This window comes from Oryzias melastigma, linkage group LG7, assembly GCF_002922805.2.
Source record: "Oryzias melastigma strain HK-1 linkage group LG7, ASM292280v2, whole genome shotgun sequence".
NCBI classification, from domain to species: Eukaryota; Metazoa; Chordata; class Actinopteri; order Beloniformes; family Adrianichthyidae; genus Oryzias; species Oryzias melastigma.
The window spans coordinates 17,394,857-17,414,753 of record NC_050518.1 but is presented as its reverse complement, the minus strand read 5'-3'; the positions used below and the strand labels follow the sequence as shown (position 1 = coordinate 17,414,753).

Sequence of the window (19,897 nt, the reverse complement as noted above, 5' to 3'; positions counted from 1 at the left end):
AAAAAAAAAAAAAAAAAAAACCAGTAAGATGCAACGTAGGTATCCAAGTAGCGGTGGAAATTATCGTTTTCATTGTACCGTTGATGCAATGAAAGAAAACCATCTCACACAAAATTTTAGCAGCGTGAGTTAAACAACAACAAAACAAACAAAATAGAGAAATAAGAACAGAATCAAAGGAACCCAATAAGAAGATAATGAAAGAGAAAAGGGACAAACATACCTACTAAAATAATAAATAATACATAAAAATACATAAAAAGTGCTGGTAACTACTTGTTCCTACTAGAAAGTGAGTAACAAATTAGTTTATTCAATGTATTTCATGTTTGTTTTTAAGAAAAAGTAATGTATTTTTTTTACAATTAGATGTGATTTCAGTTTATCAAAACATTTGCATTAATTACATTGATGCTGTAAAGTAGATCAGTGAAGAAGTTGATCTTCATTGATCTACTTTAAGTAATACAAATATGGTTCCTTAAAAAAGATTTCTAAATAGTATTTGATGGGATATTTTATAAACAGATTACATTCTGAGTTACAATTCAAACATGTAAGGATTGTGCATTTTGGTTTGTCTTTATAGTGAAATGTCTCTAGTAATGTTGTGTTTTCAAGTTGTCCTTCTGTTAGGTTGATGATTATCCACAGCTGTTTTCATAATTACCTACAGTATCTTTGAGTCTCTGGTTTTTGGAAGTTTTTCTGGGCCATAATTCTAAGTTTTATGCATTTTTCAATTGACAATTCAATTTGCAAATTCATCATGCAATTTGAGAANNNNAAATTGCATGATGAATTTGCAAATTGAATTGTCAATTGAAAAATGCATAAAACTTAGAATTATGGCCCAGAAAAACTTCCATACGTTGGTGCCCCCACAGGTAAAGAGTGGAACTACACTTTCCAATTTCATCTTAAAGTGGGAAAGAGAACTAGGTATTTATTTAATTTAATAAATTTATTTTATTATTTTTTTTTTTGTGGTTTTCTTTTATTGAGCATAGCTCAAACAGGGTTTATCACTGATTTAAATTCACTTTCTTAGGGATAAATGTTGGTTGGTGATTGTTGCCTGAATCATTTAAAATCTATAAATGTAAACAATATTAAAAGAGAAGAAAAAAATAGGAAAAGTTAAAAAACAAAAAAAATAAATGTAGGCTTCACTTAGTTTGTTAAATTTATATTTAGTTGAATTAAAAATCATTACTTTGTCATTTTTCCCCTCTGGTGAAGTGCAAACTGAATAATAAAGTATTTGTAAAATTATTGCTATTGCAGAAAATACTCAGTGATGCTATAATTCAATAATTCATCTAAAAGCGCTTAAACAGAAGTCTTTTTTAGCATTTAGATTTTTCCAAAACAAATTGAGACTACTATAAGAATGCTCAAACTAACCTAAATATCTAAGATACACAATGGACATAAATAGCACATTAAATTAACATAATATGTGTTTTTGTTTGATAGCTTTATCTGTCAAATTTCCTCATTTATTTTCAGTAAATTAACTGAAAAATAATTCATTAAATTTTTTTATTTTATTTTTATTAAAGTAAAAAAACTACTTCCATGGAATTCAGTGAGTTTCCTTTTTTTTTCTTGATATTTACAGACGCCATATGAAAGTGTTTGTTATATTTTCAAATCTTTCTTTTAAAAACTCTCCCAAAAATGTCAGTTTTTACATAAAAAATAAAAAAATCTTTAGATTAGTTCCAAACTTGTGAGCACATAAAAAGACAGAGAGGTAAAATCCCTCTGGGATTAATAGGAAATGAAAAGATCAATATTTCCTTTGTGAGTATTACAAGACATCATCCTATCATCTAACCAACCATCTCCTAATTCCACAGCTGTGGTTCCAGAGATGCTTTTCTACGTGGTTTCAGATCCACCTGCAGCTGGTTGTGTTGTAACAGGCAGGTTTTAGCTTTAGCAGCTTCTGCACATTTGGCCTAGTTAGACAGCAAAAAAAAAAGATGAAAGGGACTCCTTAAATTAATAGTTTCCACAGGAGAAAACATCAAAGAGACTAAAATAGTCATTGCAGGCAAGTGAGGTCCCCCGTGAGCCGCTGCTGCCTTTTGTTTAAAAATGTAAGAAAGTGATTTTTTTATATTGTTTTTATGGTCAACTCTAGAACGTGGCTCTGCTCACTTCAAGGTAAGACATGAAATACATAGAAAATGGATCAATTGTTGCTATTATAGTTGCTAAACAACATTTAAAAATGGATTAAGTAGTTTTAATTAAGTTTGAACTTGGAATTATTCGATGTGTAACACAAGGGGGCAGTCATGTTCTGGATATTGTTCTTCACTTTGTTATGGAGGCAGGTGTTGCATAGTAAAGAAAGGTTCATGGTTGGCTTTAAATCTTTAGATTGAGAAATAGATCTCAGTTTTTCTTTAATTTAAAGCAACAACCATAATGTTTTTTTTTTTATTAACTTCCAACTGATCACTTAGTTAAACCTGAAAGCTCATTATGGAACTGTGGAATAAACACTGACATGACTTTGATGCGATTAGCTGAACTTGATCTGATCACATCCGGATTCTAAAAATTATACAATTTATAAAATGAAATAATTAAGTAGGGGTGGGGTTATATAAGTTCACTTCTTCCCACTCTTTTTCCAGGAATGAATAAAACTTTTCTGGACTCTAGTTAAAAATCACTATATTTAGTTATTTAAATGTGACTTAAGTGTGCCTCTGTTTTTTTAAATCAATGCATTTATTTATTTATGTAATTATCTTGAAAAATCTGTGATTTTTTTTGTTTCACTATGTATGTTTGAAATCAATCAAAGTGAAAGTCACAACTCTAACTTCAGACATTTTTCACTCATTCTTCACAAAATAATGTTTTCTACTGTTTTAAAATGAAATTATTTAAAATGCTTTGTTTAAATTAACCATATAACCTTTTTACAAGAACAGGAGTTAGAACGGTCCAATTATCTATCAATTTGGTAGCTCAAATTAAAAAAACAAAACTGTCTTGTCATTGTGGGCGAGTTGTGGTTCACATCTTTGCCTCACAGCAAACAGGTCCTGGTTGAAACCCCAGCAGGACCTTTCTGTTTGAAGCTTGCATGTTCTCCTAGTCTGGCTTCCTCCCACAGTCCAAAAACAGGCTTCATAGGTTAACTGGAGTCTCTAAAGTGGCCCTAGGTGTGCCTGTCAGGTAAATGTGTGAATGTAAACTTCCGGTTCCGGGTTACGAGCAGACGTCTGTTCAAGCTCTCTCAATATAGAGATCAAACCAAACAAGACGCTCTGAACTTCGATAATTTGTCTGCATATGCTATGATAAAGTCTGAAACAGTGTAAAACTACTTACACAGCCATGTGATTATTGTCACTTCAGGATTCTTAATGACCTGAATCAATGTTGGAAAGACAAAAATATCTGATCTTAAGTTAGGAAACGGATAATGAAAATTCATGTAAAGAAAATGGTTAGGTAGAGCAGGGGTGGGACAAGCTCACTTTCTCCCACTCCCTTTCAGGCAATCCATCATTTGATGTCTAGTTGTCCAATTTTTGACATGTCTTTATGGATGTAAACCTCTGCTGATTGATTGATTGTATTGAACATGTATAATTCTTTCTTGAATGTTTGAAATATCTAATCTAATCTTATCTGTAGGTCTACAGCAGACTAGTAACCTGTTCAGGGTGTACCCCGCCTTCACTGAACAGTAGTTGGGATAGGCCCCAGCTTCCGGATCACCCCCAAAGGGACACAGTAGGTTCTGAAGATGGATGGATGGATGGATGGATGCTTCATCACGACTTCTTTCTTTTTGTTCAGGGAGCCACTTCAGTTCCCGACACAAAAGTCGTCATGCTAACAACAAGCGACCAAATACATCCAGGAAGTACTTAAAATCCGAATCCTCTTTTCAGTGATGTTGAGGTTCCTGCTGTCCAGAGCATCCTCAAACCCACATGTGTGCGCGTGTGCTGACTCCTTCCAGATGTGTACACATGAGTGTGGCAACAACAAACACACTTCACCTCCTAGCTAAAGTGTGAAGTGTGTTTTAAAGGTTTGTTCGGGCCAACATTTGTCCTAACAAACTAGGGAATTCCTCTGATGCTGCTGATGACCCAGAGGACAATCATTCATGAAAGTGAACAAAAAGAAGAAAAAAGAAAGTGTGTTCTATGATTGATTTTGATAAAACTCAAGATGAAATTCAGATAAGCTGCAGTTTACGTAAACCAACCTCTGCTCATGTTCATAATACAGTAAAATCATTTTCCTCTTATATTTGAACCTTTAATACATTAATTGTGCTCAGAAAAAACAAAGTTAATGAACAATTAAATGCCATCGCTCTAAAATGTTAGCAAAGTTCACCACATCCTTTTGAATCTCCTAACAGAGGTGATTGTCAAGCCAGCTCAGAATTTAGACCATTGGTGTTAAAATCAAACAGGAACAAAGTACCAAAGGGGGGATAAATAAAAACATGGCCTCCCATCTGCAGCACAGACTCCCGTTCACTCCCTCATGGACAAATTTGGCCCCACTCTGTTCATTATATCCCAAAAACAGCTTGTCCGACTGGAGCACAGACATGCAGGTGAGTGGAAGTTAAAACAGCTGCACGGCGAAGTTGGGTGGAGCCCGCGCCACCCTCAGAAATAAAGCGCCGCTTGTTTTCAGGGGAGCGGAGCGTCAGCCCCAGCTCAGACATTGTGCGCTCTGCAGCGCGCTCCACATGCTACAATGACAGCCTGTTTGGAAAGTCAAGGAGGCTCAAGAGTTCATTGAGAAGATGTAATAAATGCGGCTCTCACACTCTGCTGTGTGGAGCGATCAGGGTGTTTCCAGGTGAGAGAGGTGGTAGAAACAGGAAGCAGGAAATAGACCGACTCTGGTCCCCACAACACACAAACTGCTCTTGTTCAAGGTGGGGGTGGTTGGAAGTAGAATGCTTCTCATGTTGAGTCCAAGAAGGGTTTGGGTGGAGGGAGAGCTCAGATCCTCCACTACAACTGCTTTCAGACACGAGTCTGTTGTAAGTGAATGATCTCCATAGAGGTGTGGTGAGTAGTTCTGTCATCTTTGAACTAGAAAGTCTGAGAGGGAAACTTTCCAATTTGAGTCATAAATCCAGTTTAGAATTTCTTATAGTTCTCTGCTTGGAAAATAAAAGTGATTCAGTTTTAGTGGTGGGCTGCACAGTGCTGTAGCGGTTACGCCTGTCACCTTATGGCAATAGGGCCTGGTTAAAACCCGGTTGAGACCTTTTTTTCGTGGAAATTTTATGTTCTCTCCGTGCACTACACAGTCTAAAATCATATTTCAAGGATTGATTAGTTACTCTAAATTTGCCTCTAGGTGGGCATGTGTGTGTAGCCTTGTTCAGGATGTACCCTGCCTTCACCTATCAGTCGCTGGGACGGGCTCAGGTGACCCCAAAGGGGATAATGGATGTACATGTTAAAAACAACTCCCAACTCGTTATATTTGGACGTATGGTTCAGGCCCCACGAGTGTCACTTTTTGAAGTTTTAGGCAGTGTTGTACCATCAGGGCCTGCGAAGCCTTCAGTGAAGGCCTAAAATGATTTGAAAAGAAGTATATAAATCACAGGGAAATGCGACTATATACATACACATATATAGATATGTATATGTGTGTGTGTGTGTGTATACATTTGTCCAAAATATATTTTAGATCATTTCAACTATTCCGTCAGCTCTCACCCAAAAGGTCAAAAAGTGACGCGGAGGGGGCCTGAATCTGTGGCAAGCCGATTCGTCATTAAATAGATATCCTTGATATCAGGCTGTTTTAAGCCCAACTAGTTATGCCAAAAGCGCAACTAGTTCACTAGTGGACCATATTTCTGCTTACTAGTTAACTAATGACACTCTCAAAAGGCCACTAGTGAACTAGTCACATGTAAATGTCCTACAAGTTCACTAGTAAGGCTCTTGTAAAGCTCACTAGTTAACTAGTGTGACCAAAATATCGAACTAGTTAACTAGTGACATGCAAAATGTGAACTAGTTGACTAGTGTGACGTATTTAAGTCTTACTAGTTAACTAGTGACGGCTAAAAATGTCACTAGTGCACATTTCTAGACATCACTAGTTAACTAGTAAGCCAAAACATGTTCCACTAGTGAACTAGTTGCGCTTTTGGCATTACTAGTTGGCTTAAAACAGCCTGATATCAAGGATATCTATTTAATGATGAATCGGCTTGCCATACAAACCATACATCCATATATGACAAGCTAATGGGAGCAAGAATCTTAAATAAAGCATGACTGAGGAATAGCTGTCTAATTATCAACAGAAGTCTATGAGATTTTGGCTTTTTGGAGCCAGCAGGTACGTCCTGGTTGGCAGCAAGGGGGAGGGTCACTCAGTCCAGATCTCTTGTACAGTCATTGGTTGCATTTTCTTTGGCTTGGTAATAAATGAGTTTAATGGAATCTAGAAAGTGAAAAAAAAAGAGATGGTAAAGATGGCTGACTGACAGGATGTTCAAACAAGAATGTGAGGGTTCTGATGCAGCTGGATACAACTGAAGAACTTTTACAAAGTTGGGAAAATACATTTTAGGTGTAAAAATTCATTGTTTTCCCTTCACTTTTGAAAAAATGAAATTTTTTTAAATTACAGATTAGATTATCAGCATTATATACTGTAAATGTGCTGTTTTGGGTTTACCATTCTAGCTTGTCAACTATTGATAAATGTGTTTTGAATGTGTTTTCATCCCTTAGGCTGCCTTCTAGTGGAGTTTTTCTGTTTTGATAGCTTTCTAGTACTAAAATTAGCTGTTTTATTAGTAAATATGAGACTCCCTAAATTGTTTATAACAAAATTATTTAACAAAAAATTATTCCACCATCCCAATTTTTTAATAATCCTAACTCTTAATCTGACAGATTATCATTAAAGATGATTCATGAAAACTTGGGAAATAATTTAAAAATCTATTTTTTCAGGTAAAGAAGATGTCTTTCAGATTCCTGACAGAATATTTCACACAGAGTTTGGAATTCAACTTAAAGTTTTGAGCATGGAAATAATCTTTCAAGTTTTCTTTAGACGAAGTCAAAATTTCTAAAAGGGGTTTGAAAACTAACAAGAGAGATGTGACACAATTAGAAATTGTTTATTAAATTAACATTTTCAAACCTTTTTTAAAGTTTTATGTGAAAAGGGGATGAATGCTGATAGTTTGAACAATTCTCTACATTTTATTGAATGCCCACATGTCAGAGTCTCCATGGAAACACTGTTCAAGCACCAATTCAACATTTTCTCCACTTGTTTCCATCTTTTGGTTTATTAAAAAATCTTTGCAAAAAATGCAACAAGTTGTTAAAATATTTAATCTTTTTACAGTTAAATGTCTGCTATTTTGTCGCTGTGTTTTACTTAGACATCCTCATGTCTGTAGATGAGTGTTTATTTCTGATCTCCAGGATCATGAAATAATGAGCAGCAGATGGCGTGAAATATATTTGCTCAATGACGATTATCACGAAAGGGCGTTTAACTGGCCTAACGGATAAACCACTTTATGACGGCTTGTAAATGAATTATGCATTTTCACGGAGCTCTGCAGCCCCTCCTGTCACTGAATTGAAGGACAAATGAGAAATAAGAAGCTAAATGCAGGGTCAGGTTTGATGCCAGGGCTTTTATTTTATTCAAATGTGCTCAGGGTGGCAAAGCTGGTATTGCATAATTAATCTGCTCTTTAATATTTCATCCATGTTGAGTAGTGTGATGACTGAATGTCACTGAAATGTGGTTTAAGGGGAACGGGGGCCCACTGTGGAGCATTTGGGGTTCTGCACCGAGGGCTCATTAAAACGTGCACAAAGACTTTTGTTGTGTATGACTGTGTGGGTTTGTGTGCACGCACTCGGGCATGGGTGTGCACCATCACAGTGTTTCACACAGCGAGGGGGGTTGTTGTTTGCTCCCGTTTCTAAAAGTTTGCTGTTAGGTTGGTTTTGGAGTGTGTGGGTGAACACGTGTGAAGTTAAGAACATGTTTCACAGATTCCTCCTCACAGCCTGCCAGGTTTGCAGCTTCAACAATGGCATCACAGTTCAGTCAGAATAGCATTTACAAATGTGTGTATGACAGCTGACACACATTTTTCTGCAGCTTTATGCTGCAAACATAGTTTTCCTTCGTTTTTAGTCCTTTCACAACTTTTTTTCTCTGCCTTAGGATTTATTATATATTTTTTAAGTACGTTTCAAAGTTGTCAAAAGCATAATTTTGGTACAAATCCTACAATACATATAAAACATAAAAGTCTAAAAGTCATAGCAAGTAATCTTCCATCAATATATCGCTCTATTTTCATGACTTATATTTTAATTTATTTATAAATTGACAAACTTTTTTGTTTTAACTTGGGGTAATCTGTTGTGTGACAGGAGGATTTCTGGATCAATATGAAATTGTATTGATTGATTGATTTATTAATGAAGATGGGCCTTTCTGATGCACAAAAATGTGTGATTCATGTTACTAATATCATGATAAAATATTTTCTGAGATTAATCAATAATCAATGAACAAAAATCTGCACTTGATCTGATCAGAACTGGATTGCGAAAACTATACAACACTATAAAATAAAGTAACTATGAAGTGGTGGGATTATATAAAATCACTTCAAACCTTCTCCTTTTCATCAATCACCCATCAATCAAGCTTCGCTTGACTTTAGTTAATCACTTTATTTAATGAATCAACTGTGACTTAAGTGTAACTTTTTTTCCACTGCATTACATTATTTCTGTAATGAGTTTGATGAACATGTGTTTTTTTTGTCCTATATTGTCCACAATTTACGCTTGAAATAAACCAGATCAATCAATCAATCAATCCACCAACCGAACGACAACCGATCAATCCATCAATCAATCACAGGCGAAATAAGCTAAATCCTTTGATAAGATGAAGATCGGCTTAAAGCTGCACAGCAGGCAGGTGATGTTCATTCTCGAAGGTGCATTTAGCCAGTGGTGTTCACAATGGACAAACAGGGAGGGACTTCTTCTTCTTTTTCCTTTTCTACAACCTACAGTTGGAAGAGGCTTGGTGTGAAATGTCGAAGTGCTGCAAATCTTCAGGCTTTTTCTTTCACAGCTCTATTCAAATATAAGAAAGACTCTGTCTTTTATTTCCAGCCGGGCACAAACTGCAATTATTAATTTCTCCTCCAAGAGGAGTGAATTAAAAGAGACATACGTCACTACCAAATCCAAGTCCCTGATTGGTCAAAGTTCACCCTTTCAATGGGCGTTCTTTGGCCGTGTGTTTTGTACGTAGAGCCTGAAAACGGTCTTAGAAGCTACAACGTACTACAACGTTACAGTTTTAATATTTTATAAAGTGGCATTATGCTAGCTGTTTTGGCCAATTTAGGCTTTTTTAAAGTTTTTAGGCTGTTTTGAAGTTTAGCTTTTTTATATTTAGCTGGCTATCCGCTTCAGTGATTTTAGCTATCCGCTTCGGTGGTTTTAGCTATCAATTTTTGCATCTTCAGCAGCCAAATTCAACTTACAGCATCCACACTAGCATTATCGCAGGTAATACTATAAATCTATAGTTTATGTTAAAAAGTCACGGTTTTAAAGTTTTAGAAATGTAGTTTTAGAGTGTTTAATAAATGTTTATCCTCTTCAGCCCGCAACCTAAAGTGTGTTTTGGATTTTGGCCCCTTGAGTGATTGAGTTTGACACCCCTGGTTTAAAATAAATATGCCGTGTGGAGGGGGGGGGGCTCCTGCAGGCGTTAATGTTTCCAATAAGAAAATATATGTAGTTATAATGACATTGAAAATAAAATATTTGTGATTACATATTGCTTAATGATTTGCTGAAATTATTTTTTCTGTTTTATCATTGTTCCTCTGTGGACCCCCTCTCAGCCTTTTAGCGCCCCAGCTTTTTAAAGAAAATAGTCACTTGAATGCGTCTATAGGGTTGTGTGAACGTAGAATTAAACTGATTTGACTTTGAGTTTTTTTTAATCTGTTCAAGACGTTACAGCATCTTTAAAACCACCAAACATTTACATTTCCCCCTTTAAACGCCAACTTAAATATATATTTTTTTAAAAAGTAATTTTCACAGAACTTTATTGGTGATTAGAACACTGAAAATGACAAAGGTAAATGTGTACTCATCACTGCAGTATAAAAGAGGTCAAAAACACATACTTAAGAAAAATCTAACTTTTTTTAGATTCCTGCAAAGAAATGATTAAACAATTTAATTTGGAATCAATAAACCTTTTTTGCTTTATGTCCACTGCTTTACACATATGCTTGGCACTTCCACAAGTCCGAATTTAGAATTTAAACTCATGGAAAGTAAGTTTTCCTTACACTTTGAAAAAACTAACTAATCTTCACAGCACTTATTCTAAGACAAGGCCTGCTGTTGTGCTCTGAGGAGGTGATGTGCGATTTTCCCTGAGGTTTATCGTGACGTCACCTTGAGAAAACAGCTCATCGGGCTTCAACCGCGGCTCTGACTGGCAGCAATACCACACAGAAAAACAGAATTCCAGTTTTTCCTCATTTGTTTAATCTTAAGGTACAACAGGAAGTACACAAAAAGTGAAGACGCTGTTCCTCCTCTGTTGTTCAGTGTCACTTTGGTGTCACTTTGAGGGGTGGGAGGGGATATGCAGATAGCAGCAGTGGGGCCCTTTTAGTGTTGTCTGGGGTTCCTTCACTCACAGTGGACTGTTGTCATTGGAATAGGGTCCACCACACCCAGAGGCAGCCTCCAGCTCAGTGTTAAAGTGGTGCCAAAATATTGCCCAGTAGAGAGCAGGGCCTTTTTCTGACAGGGCTTTCACTGACTTTCCCTCAACTACTTTGTCTTTTCTTTTTTGGAATTGAAAGGAATCTCTAAGAAATTAATAGAGTGGATTTTTTGGACTAAATTTTAATGTGTTGGAGAAATACTTTTTTTTTTATTATTTTGCTGTCAAGAATCTAATTGAGTCCTATCCAGGTTTTATTTTTATTTCTTCCGGCTGCAGTTATGAGTCTTTTACTTTTCGTGACTTTATTTTTGTCACTGACTGACGCTAAATTCTACAGATCATTCCAGTTTCATCCATACAAGACCGGATTTGATCCACATTATAATCAACAGAAGCCCACCAGTAGACATAAGTAAGTATTTTTCTTTATTTGGAGCCACACATTGCTTCAAAATCTTGTTATTATTGTAACTTTAATTTTTATTGTTTTTTTTTTTTACTTTATAAAGTAATGTATTTTATCTCTATATCTGTTGTGTGTGAAGTTTAATTTGGAATTAATAAAGTTTATGGTGCAATCTAAATCTTATTTAACAGTTTCTGCTAAATTAACTTCATTAAACACCGTGGAAAATGTTGAGTTAATCTTATGTTTTCTGTAAAAATGTTAGTTTCTGGAAGCTCTGCCTTGAGTTTTCATCTCGTCTGTGCGTTCTGACAGGAACCACTGTGCCTACGTCACAGAGAAGACAGTGTCCTTCACCATGCAGGATGGGGCGGCCCCCTATGTCAAAGCCGACTACAACAAGTGCTCCTGGGGCCACAAATGTCCATCTCTCCTGTTAGTTTTAAAACTCCTTTTTGGTTTTCTTAATTTTATTTTAAGAAAAGTGTTAAAAGAGCATCTTTTTTTTTTTCTCCTCTCAGATATCGGCTGATGTACAAACCAATTTACAAGGCGGCGCATCGAACAGTCACAGAGCTGGAGTGGCGCTGCTGTCCTGGCTTCTCTGGGTACGACTGCATGGACGGACATCCAATGTACCAGCATCCTATGAGAATGATGCCACCTTTCAGGGAGCCGACCATCAAAGGTCTGCAGTTTCAGGGGATGCAGCAGAAAGGGCCAATGTACAACGGTCTGCCCATCGACGCAGGAGCACATCCTTGGAGCCAGCCAAAAGGACCTCCCACCAACAGTTTCAACTCCTACCCAATGCCTCACTTTGGTGGTCCAAATGCGCATTCCCACACCTCTTTTGGGTCTGATCCATCTGAGGCTGAGTCTGTGCCAGAAGATCATGAGCCAGAGATGATAGACACCAACCAAGAACATGAACATGAGCTCCACCAGGGACCTGAGGATCTCATCCCAGAGGAAATCCCAGCTCCTCCTTCTGAAGAACATCCTGAAGAAGGAGAAACAGGTATTTCTTCTCTAACCAGACTCAGTTTTATAGTTACTTTGCCTCCTTTATAAACATTTCTACTATTTCTTTTCAGGACAAGTTCTGGACAGTGAGACAAAAGAGCGAATCCATCGCATGGAGGAGGATGTGCGGCGTCTAAACCAGGGTCTGGAAACACTGCGAGGAATCGTGACTGGATTGGAGGACAGTCTGAGAGCCTCTCTGAGAGAAGACGCCAACAGGATGCTGTCAGCTCTGCTTTCGGCTGGGCCCGGTCCCATTCCAGCCCCAGCTATATCCTCTAATCCTTCCACTATAGGGTTTGCTGAGATTCCAGCGGGACACCCTGACAGAGAGGGTTTGGACGGCAGCCACGCCTTTTCCGGCCTCACAGAGCTGAATGGCAGAGTGGAGGAGGTCAGGACGGAGCTGCAACAACACACCGCAGAGCTGCAGGAGCTTAAAACAACTGTGATGGGGCACGACAGAATAGTGAGGAAAATTTCCAACGGGGCACCAGTGCTTTCTGACTTCAGCGGAAATCTTGGCCAGAGTTTAATGGAGTCCAAACTGGGCGAATACAGAGCAGAAATCCTCGACGGCTTCGAGAAGCACGTGGGGGACGCACGAAGCCCGTGCGAGGAAAAAAATGGGGAATGCCAGAAGAGACACACTGTGGAGGAGAGCACTGCAAAGCTGAGGAGTGAGCTTGGAAGCCTCCATGGATTCAAAGTCACAGGAAGCTGCTGTGAAGACATGTATGATCTGGTAGAAAGAGTGCAGCGGCTTGACACGTCTGTGGCGAGGCTCAACCAAACTCAGGGTCGACTAGGAGTGGAGATAGGTAGTCATAGGGATCACGTTGAGGGAATATTGGAGGGACGACTCGGATATGTAGAGTCCAAACTCAACTTGACGGGGACACTGAAAAGTGATGAGTCTGGCAGGAGGATGCAACAAGACCTGGAGGTGAGAATGGAGGGGAAGGTGAGAGCTCTTGAGGGGCGTCTACAAGCAGCACTGGAGGAGCTGGGTAATGCCACCGCACTGCTGGAGGGTCACGCTCTCCCACCTCTAGAGACAGAGGTGGAGTCCCTGCGAGCCAGACTCGAGCTGGACGTGGACAGGGTGCAGAAGCAGCTCAACGGCCTCGAGACTCTCTGCTCCTCCACTTGTTCCTCCCTTGAGAAATCTGACCTCCAGGGGGATTCGGCGGGGGCAGGTGAAATCGAGAGCGTGAAGGAGGTGCTGCACATGCAGGGCGACCGTTTGAACAGCCTTAACACCACACTGCAGGAAATACTCAGAAAGCTGGCCATTAGGGACCGGCAAGTAACAGACACACCCATTCAAGCTGAGCTGACGTTCCTCAAGTTCAACGTCCACATGGTCAACCAGAGCCTGACAGGCCTCCACGACCATCTGGGAACAGTGGCACACCAGATGGGTCAAGTAAACAGCTCGTGGTATGACAGGGAGCTTCGTCTGGCCCAGCAAATAAAAGGAGTGGTGCAGCTGGTCGGACATCAGGCCTCCATGCTCGGCGCAGGTGAGAGGAAACTGACCCGACTTAAAGGAGAGCTTCAGGATGTCAAGAGGAGACTGGCGGAGGAAGTCCGAGCGTGCCGGAGCACAGCCACCGTGGTCAAGAAAGAAGTAAGTGAGGTAGGGGGGCGCGTGGCCTCCGTGGAGGACCAGTGTAGGGGCCTGAACAACCTGGCAGAGGATCTGGAGAGGATCAGGGACGAGCTGGAGAGGCAGTCCAACGGTCTTCTGCTGCAGGTCAACGGGACGCTCTCCAGCCACGCTCAACAGCTGTCAGAGCTGAAAGGAGAACTGAAAAACTGCACCTCAAATGCAAAACCAGCAGACGTGTCACAGATGAACCGAGGAGACACCTTCACCATGAACTAGTTTTAAGGTGCAATGGAGATTTTTTTCTGAATCATGAGATAAAAATGTCTTAAACCTGCACTGAAATACAATAGTTTTATTGAGCTCACAAAAGTTGTGACTGCAGCTAAAGAAAATTCTTGATATTGAATTGTGATGGTGCTACGGTTAACTCTAAACTGCTGTCTTGGTTTAGTGCGCATTTGATCAAATGCGTCTGAGTGACTATACTGTTTCTGTGAAGCTTACACGAGCAGACATTTAAGGATATTTATGTTTTTGTATGGATTTTTTTCAACATCTAGACTAGAAGTATGTGAAGATTTGGATTTTTTTTTTTTCATAACGTTTGATTTTGTGTGCTTGTCTTAAACTGTAATCCTTTAAAAATGATATTGTCAGTGTTTTTCCTGATAATCCAATAAAGAAATTTCATTAGAATCACCTTTTTTCTATAATGGAATTACAGAAAATATAAAAAAAATAAAAAAATAGAAAAGTTACAATTATCTTCAATAATGCTTGTGTGAATGCTTTCGCTGAATATGTTGAAGCTGTTTGCTAAAATTGCTGAAGCAATTTACTCTAATTGCTGAAGAGAGTAAAATGAAAAATTTACTGAAAGACTTTAAATTTCGTTAAAGAACAATGAAAGACCGCTGAAGTTGGCCAAAATTTAAGAAAAACTGGTAGTAAGTTTGCTTAAAAATCCTCAAAACATATATGCCAATTTTACTAAAACGTGTAGTGTGTTGGTTAAATATAACCTAAACTTTAAATGAACCCAAAACAAACCTTAGTAGATGCCAAATTAGCCAAAAATGTTAGCACATTACTAAAATACTAGCTCAACTCCAAAATAGCCTAGAATTCCTCAGTAAAATGAGTCTAAAACGTTAGCATGTTGCTAAAATATTAGCTAAACATATAAAAAATATCCTAAAAGACCTCAGAAGATAACAAATTAGCCAAAAACGTCAGCATGTTGCTAAATGCTAGCTAAACTCAAAGTAGCCCAACCTACAACTTTAGTAAATAACAAACAAATTAGCCAAAAAATGTTAGCATGTTGCTAAAATATTTGACAAAATTAACATAAAAATAACTCAATAGAGTACCAAAAAATGAGCTAGCATAATGTTAATATAACAGCTTATTGCCAAATTATTTAAAAATTACTGTCAACCATGGTTTTAAAGTGCACAAAGTTTTTGAAATATTAGAAAAAAATATTATTCACTTATGGGGAATATTTTGCTCAATATTTCAAAAGGTATAAAGTTTATGAATCCTAAAAATAGAAGCAATAATGTCTGAATGATACCAAGATTGCTAAAATTGCTGAAAGTATTATTGAGTTTTTACATTCCAAAAAAACTTACGGAAAGGAGCAGGAGAATCACTAACAGCATCCACACAAATAAGAATTTGACTGAAAAAGTCAGTAACATGATTTAATTCATGTTTTCAATACACGGAGAAACCACAAGAGGGCAGCGGAGCAGCATTTATTCAGTTAACTGTTACAGACAGGAGGAGGAGGAGGGGTCAAATGAGCTAAATGTATATTATGGGCACTCTTTCAAAAATGAAGACAGCCCTTGCTTGCCAGTAAAAAAAATTACAAATGTGTTTTATTGCTAAGGTGATAGTGAAAGACGACTGAGGGACACCTGAGTGAGCGTGGCGGCCCAAACGCTCGCCGTGTCTCTGCCGGCTACAAATCTCACAGTTTCCTGAATGCAATTCACATTGAACACCAAGTTACGGAGAGGGGTGACCTTGCTAACAACCCTCCCCTGTTAGTTTTTGCTCTCACTTTAGACACAAGCCATCAGAATGACAGCTATCTGTGAAATGAATCCACTGCTGTGTGAAAACCCTTTAAACCCGAGACATGGCGGGAATAATAACGGAGGGCGAGAAGGGCGGCAGACAGAAGAGATAGACACCACGTTTGTCTTGGTTGAGGAACTGGAGGGGCGGAGCAATCTGGAGACACAATCACCTTTGTACTGATGGACTGATGGAGGTTAACACAAAAATGATTTTCTTCCATTACTTTAAGTAAACATCAATTAAACTAAAGTCGATAAATATAAAACATAGTGTGGTGGCATTTCTTGACTCCCACATATCTTCCGGAATCCATTACATCTGTCATTACCTGGATCTTTTCCTCTCTGCATTCCGAGTCCATTAAGTTCACGCTAACACAGGCTGCTGAGACAACAGCCTATTAATCTTACCCATTTCCGACACAACACTTGGACAGAAAGGGCAGACGAGGCTCTGGTGAATTCGTCACCTCTGACTGTCTTCACCACTCGCTCATGGATCCGAATCGGGAGTTTTGCTCTCTACACAACTTGCAGCCTTGTCACTGACCGCGGCGCGCACACAAATCACAAAAGGCAAAGCTGGCACATGGACAGAGGACAAAGCATACTTGAGTAAACAGGGAGCAGCAGCTCGAAAATGTGAATCACACTATATGATATCCTCGGCTGAAGCTTAAGGTCGAAGCAAGGCTTTTGTCCTCATCGCGGTGATGGCCAGAGAACGGACAGAGGTAATTACACTTGGCTCACACACAAGGAAGCACGCCGGACGCCAGTTACCTTAAAGCAAGGACTCGGATGCATTCCGATAAGAGCTAGGACGTTTTCCAAGAAGCAGCTACTTGTTAAACTGGAGCTTTTGTTTTAATTAAAGAAAAAAACATACGATGAAAGTCACATCTAGGAAACATGAAGTTTGTACCACAACTGTGTCTGATCACCACCACAAGGAACTATCACTATGTCAATACCCTGGACTGAAATGCCACCATAAAGCACATATCAGGGCTGGATTAATCAATCTGAATCAATCTAAGCTCAATAGATCGATCTATAGTAGAGCTTGATGCTAACATATAATGGGAATTCCCATAGGACAGCTACTGCTAACACTCGGTCGACTCAGTTTATTTTTTTAAAGTAACAATTTGTGGTCTAAAACAGCTTTTTAACTCATACTTTCTTCTTCTTCTTCTGGAATAAGGTGTAATGTTATAGCACCATCGCCACCTAGTGGCCAAACTTAAACGCCCTCCAGGAGGTTTGAGAATCCATGTGACGCTGTATGCTATTAACAATCTCAAATATAATTTCACTAATACATTTTACAGTATGTGAACTGTATCAGATTAATATGAACAATGTCAAAACATATGAAGATTATTAATGTATGTGTGTCTAAATGTGTAAACTCAAAATTGAATTGAATCAGATCAAGTGGATTGAAAGAATTGAAGAAAAATATCTATATCGAATCAAAACAGGCTTTGGTGAATCGATTTTAATGGATTCAGGACATGTGGAGCTCACCAAAAGGCCAGTCAGAAAGGATCTCTTTCCACAAATCCTATTTTACCTGTTCATCATCACTAATCAGCTTGATTCAGTCAATATCTAATCACATTTAAGCCGTCAAGTGTTAAATATCGCCTCTTCCTCCATGTTCCGTCTGTCATCAACCGTCCTTGCAAGTTCTTGAGGCGAACCTCTTCTTCTCCTGATTCACTTGCAATAGGAGCTTCAACTCTCTCCGATCCTGAGGATGACTCATCCGTAATCCTCTTCATTACCACCAGTCTGGACTCTGGGGGATCTCCTGGCTCACTCAAAGCAGTCTTCGTACTCACTCCATGCTGCTTTCTGTATTATTTCCCAGACGTCAAAGCAGCCAAACTTCACGAAAAACATGTTTTTACCCTTTTTTAAAACTCTTGTGTCCTGTCTCCTAATTAAAATATATTATATTTATAAGCCAGCAACACACTGATTAATGAGATTACCAGCTTTTGGCTATTTAGTGTGTAAATAAACGCACAAATAGAGAACACTAAACATCTTATTGAAGACTCACTCTTATGAAAATTGTAATTTTTAACAAGTTTTTGTGTAATTTTTCTGATCACAGAGGACATATATAAAGAAAAGAGTATTTCTTCATTCAAATCTTTATCCAAATCTTGGCTGACTCACCCTTAGGGGGGCGAGAGGAGTAGACAAATGATAGATAATCAATACTTTTGTGCTGCAGCAGGTTGCAAGTCTAAGAAGACGTAGATTCTTACTTTCATTTTTTTAGCCAAAAAGCAATGGGGTTGGGAAGAGGGGTGGGGTTGCTCTGTGCCAGCGGTCCCGCCCACAACTCAGAGGTGAATTTCTAATGAATTACTGTTACTCTGCAGAAACTGTCCTAAAAAGTGACACAGGTTTATTGATTTGGGCGAAAATTTTTAATTAAAAACTACCTGGAACAATTTTACATAAAATCGAAAGATGATTAGAGTGGGACTTTATATTTACATCAAACTAGTACTATCTTGATTATTTCCATGACAATGGATACTTTGCTTTCTCTTGACATGGTAACCATAGAACTATATCATCCAAATGTATCATTAACAGCCTAAGAAAACACTAGAAATTACTTTAAAGGAAAATCAATTCATAGGTTTAATGAATAGATTTTTCTAAATAAAGATTGAATTGATAGAGAATAATCACTTTTTATGTGCCAGACCCACTGACATGGAGACATACTGTACCCAACAGCTTCTGACATGTTCACTGTCTCAGTGCTCTTGCACCAGATCAGTTATGTAACAAATGTGCATGTCCTCCTCTGAATAAGTACAAAATCATTTATCACTCAAGTGTCCATAATGACTGTGGACTTCTTTAAGAGCAGCACTGCCTTTGTACTGCTGTAAAGGACTCAACAAAAGTGGGTTTTTTTGTGGTTACATTCATACCTAAAATGACTGACGTACAAGGAAATCTTTAAGCCTTTGAAATAAATTAATTCATGCACTCAAAACCATTCATGATGAATCAGAACTCAAAAATCCACCAAAAAAAAAACATTTTTAAATGATCAGAACAGTGAACCGGTTTACTTGTGCACCAATTTTCTGATCATTATCCAATTTCTTGGGTTATTGAATTCTTCAGTGTTGAGTGTATAATCCTTTGTAGCTCCTTTATCCAAAATATTTCAAAAGTTTTTACCTGTGCATTTGTAAAAGAAACTCTCTATAAGAGACCCTAGAGTAGAGTGTATCTAAGACAGTTATTTCCTCACAAAGTCTAGACAGAGAACATAAGAAATATGTAGACATAATACGTCCTGCGTTAGCAGTGCCAGAGCTGTTTGTACTGTCATGTTTATGAAGACAGAAGGAGACTTTGAAAGTCACAGGAATTTGAACGATGACATCAGTACGTGTGTACATAATTTCAATAAGGAGATATCTTAGTAATGCGAGGAAAGATTTATGAAAGAAGCCATAAATCTTTGGTGGTTATTCTCTTGGCTGATTGAGTCTTGTGAGATGGTGGTTAAGGGCCAGACCATCTCAATGCATTGTTCAAATAAATAAACAAATACATTTTACCCGGTAAAACATTGTGATTAATCGTGATTAATCACAATACAGAAGTGGAATTAATCAGATTTTTGTTGTAATCGATTGACAGCACTACTTAAAAATAAATGATGTAAATGTAGAGTTTTGTGTGTGATTTCCTATTGTGATTATTCACAGATAATAAGTGGTTGGCAAATACTGAGACTAAATAAAAAATTATAACAATTAATCGTGATTACGTTTTTCTAGGTTTGCGATTAATTATTAATTTTTTTTAATTGATTCCCGTCCCTAGGAGAAAATATATTTGAAGAAAAAGCAGTAATTTAGCTACTGGTTCAGAGTGAAGGTCTAACAGATGAAGGTGTGT

At 38.1% G+C, this 19,897-nt stretch overlaps 1 protein-coding gene across 2 annotated transcripts in view; it reads right to left on the bottom strand.

Moving 5' to 3' along the window:
- Window positions 1–19,897, bottom strand: part of samd10a (sterile alpha motif domain containing 10a) — a 41,021-nt gene that overhangs the window by 13,556 nt on the left and 7,568 nt on the right. The gene's annotated exons all lie outside the window — the stretch shown is intronic.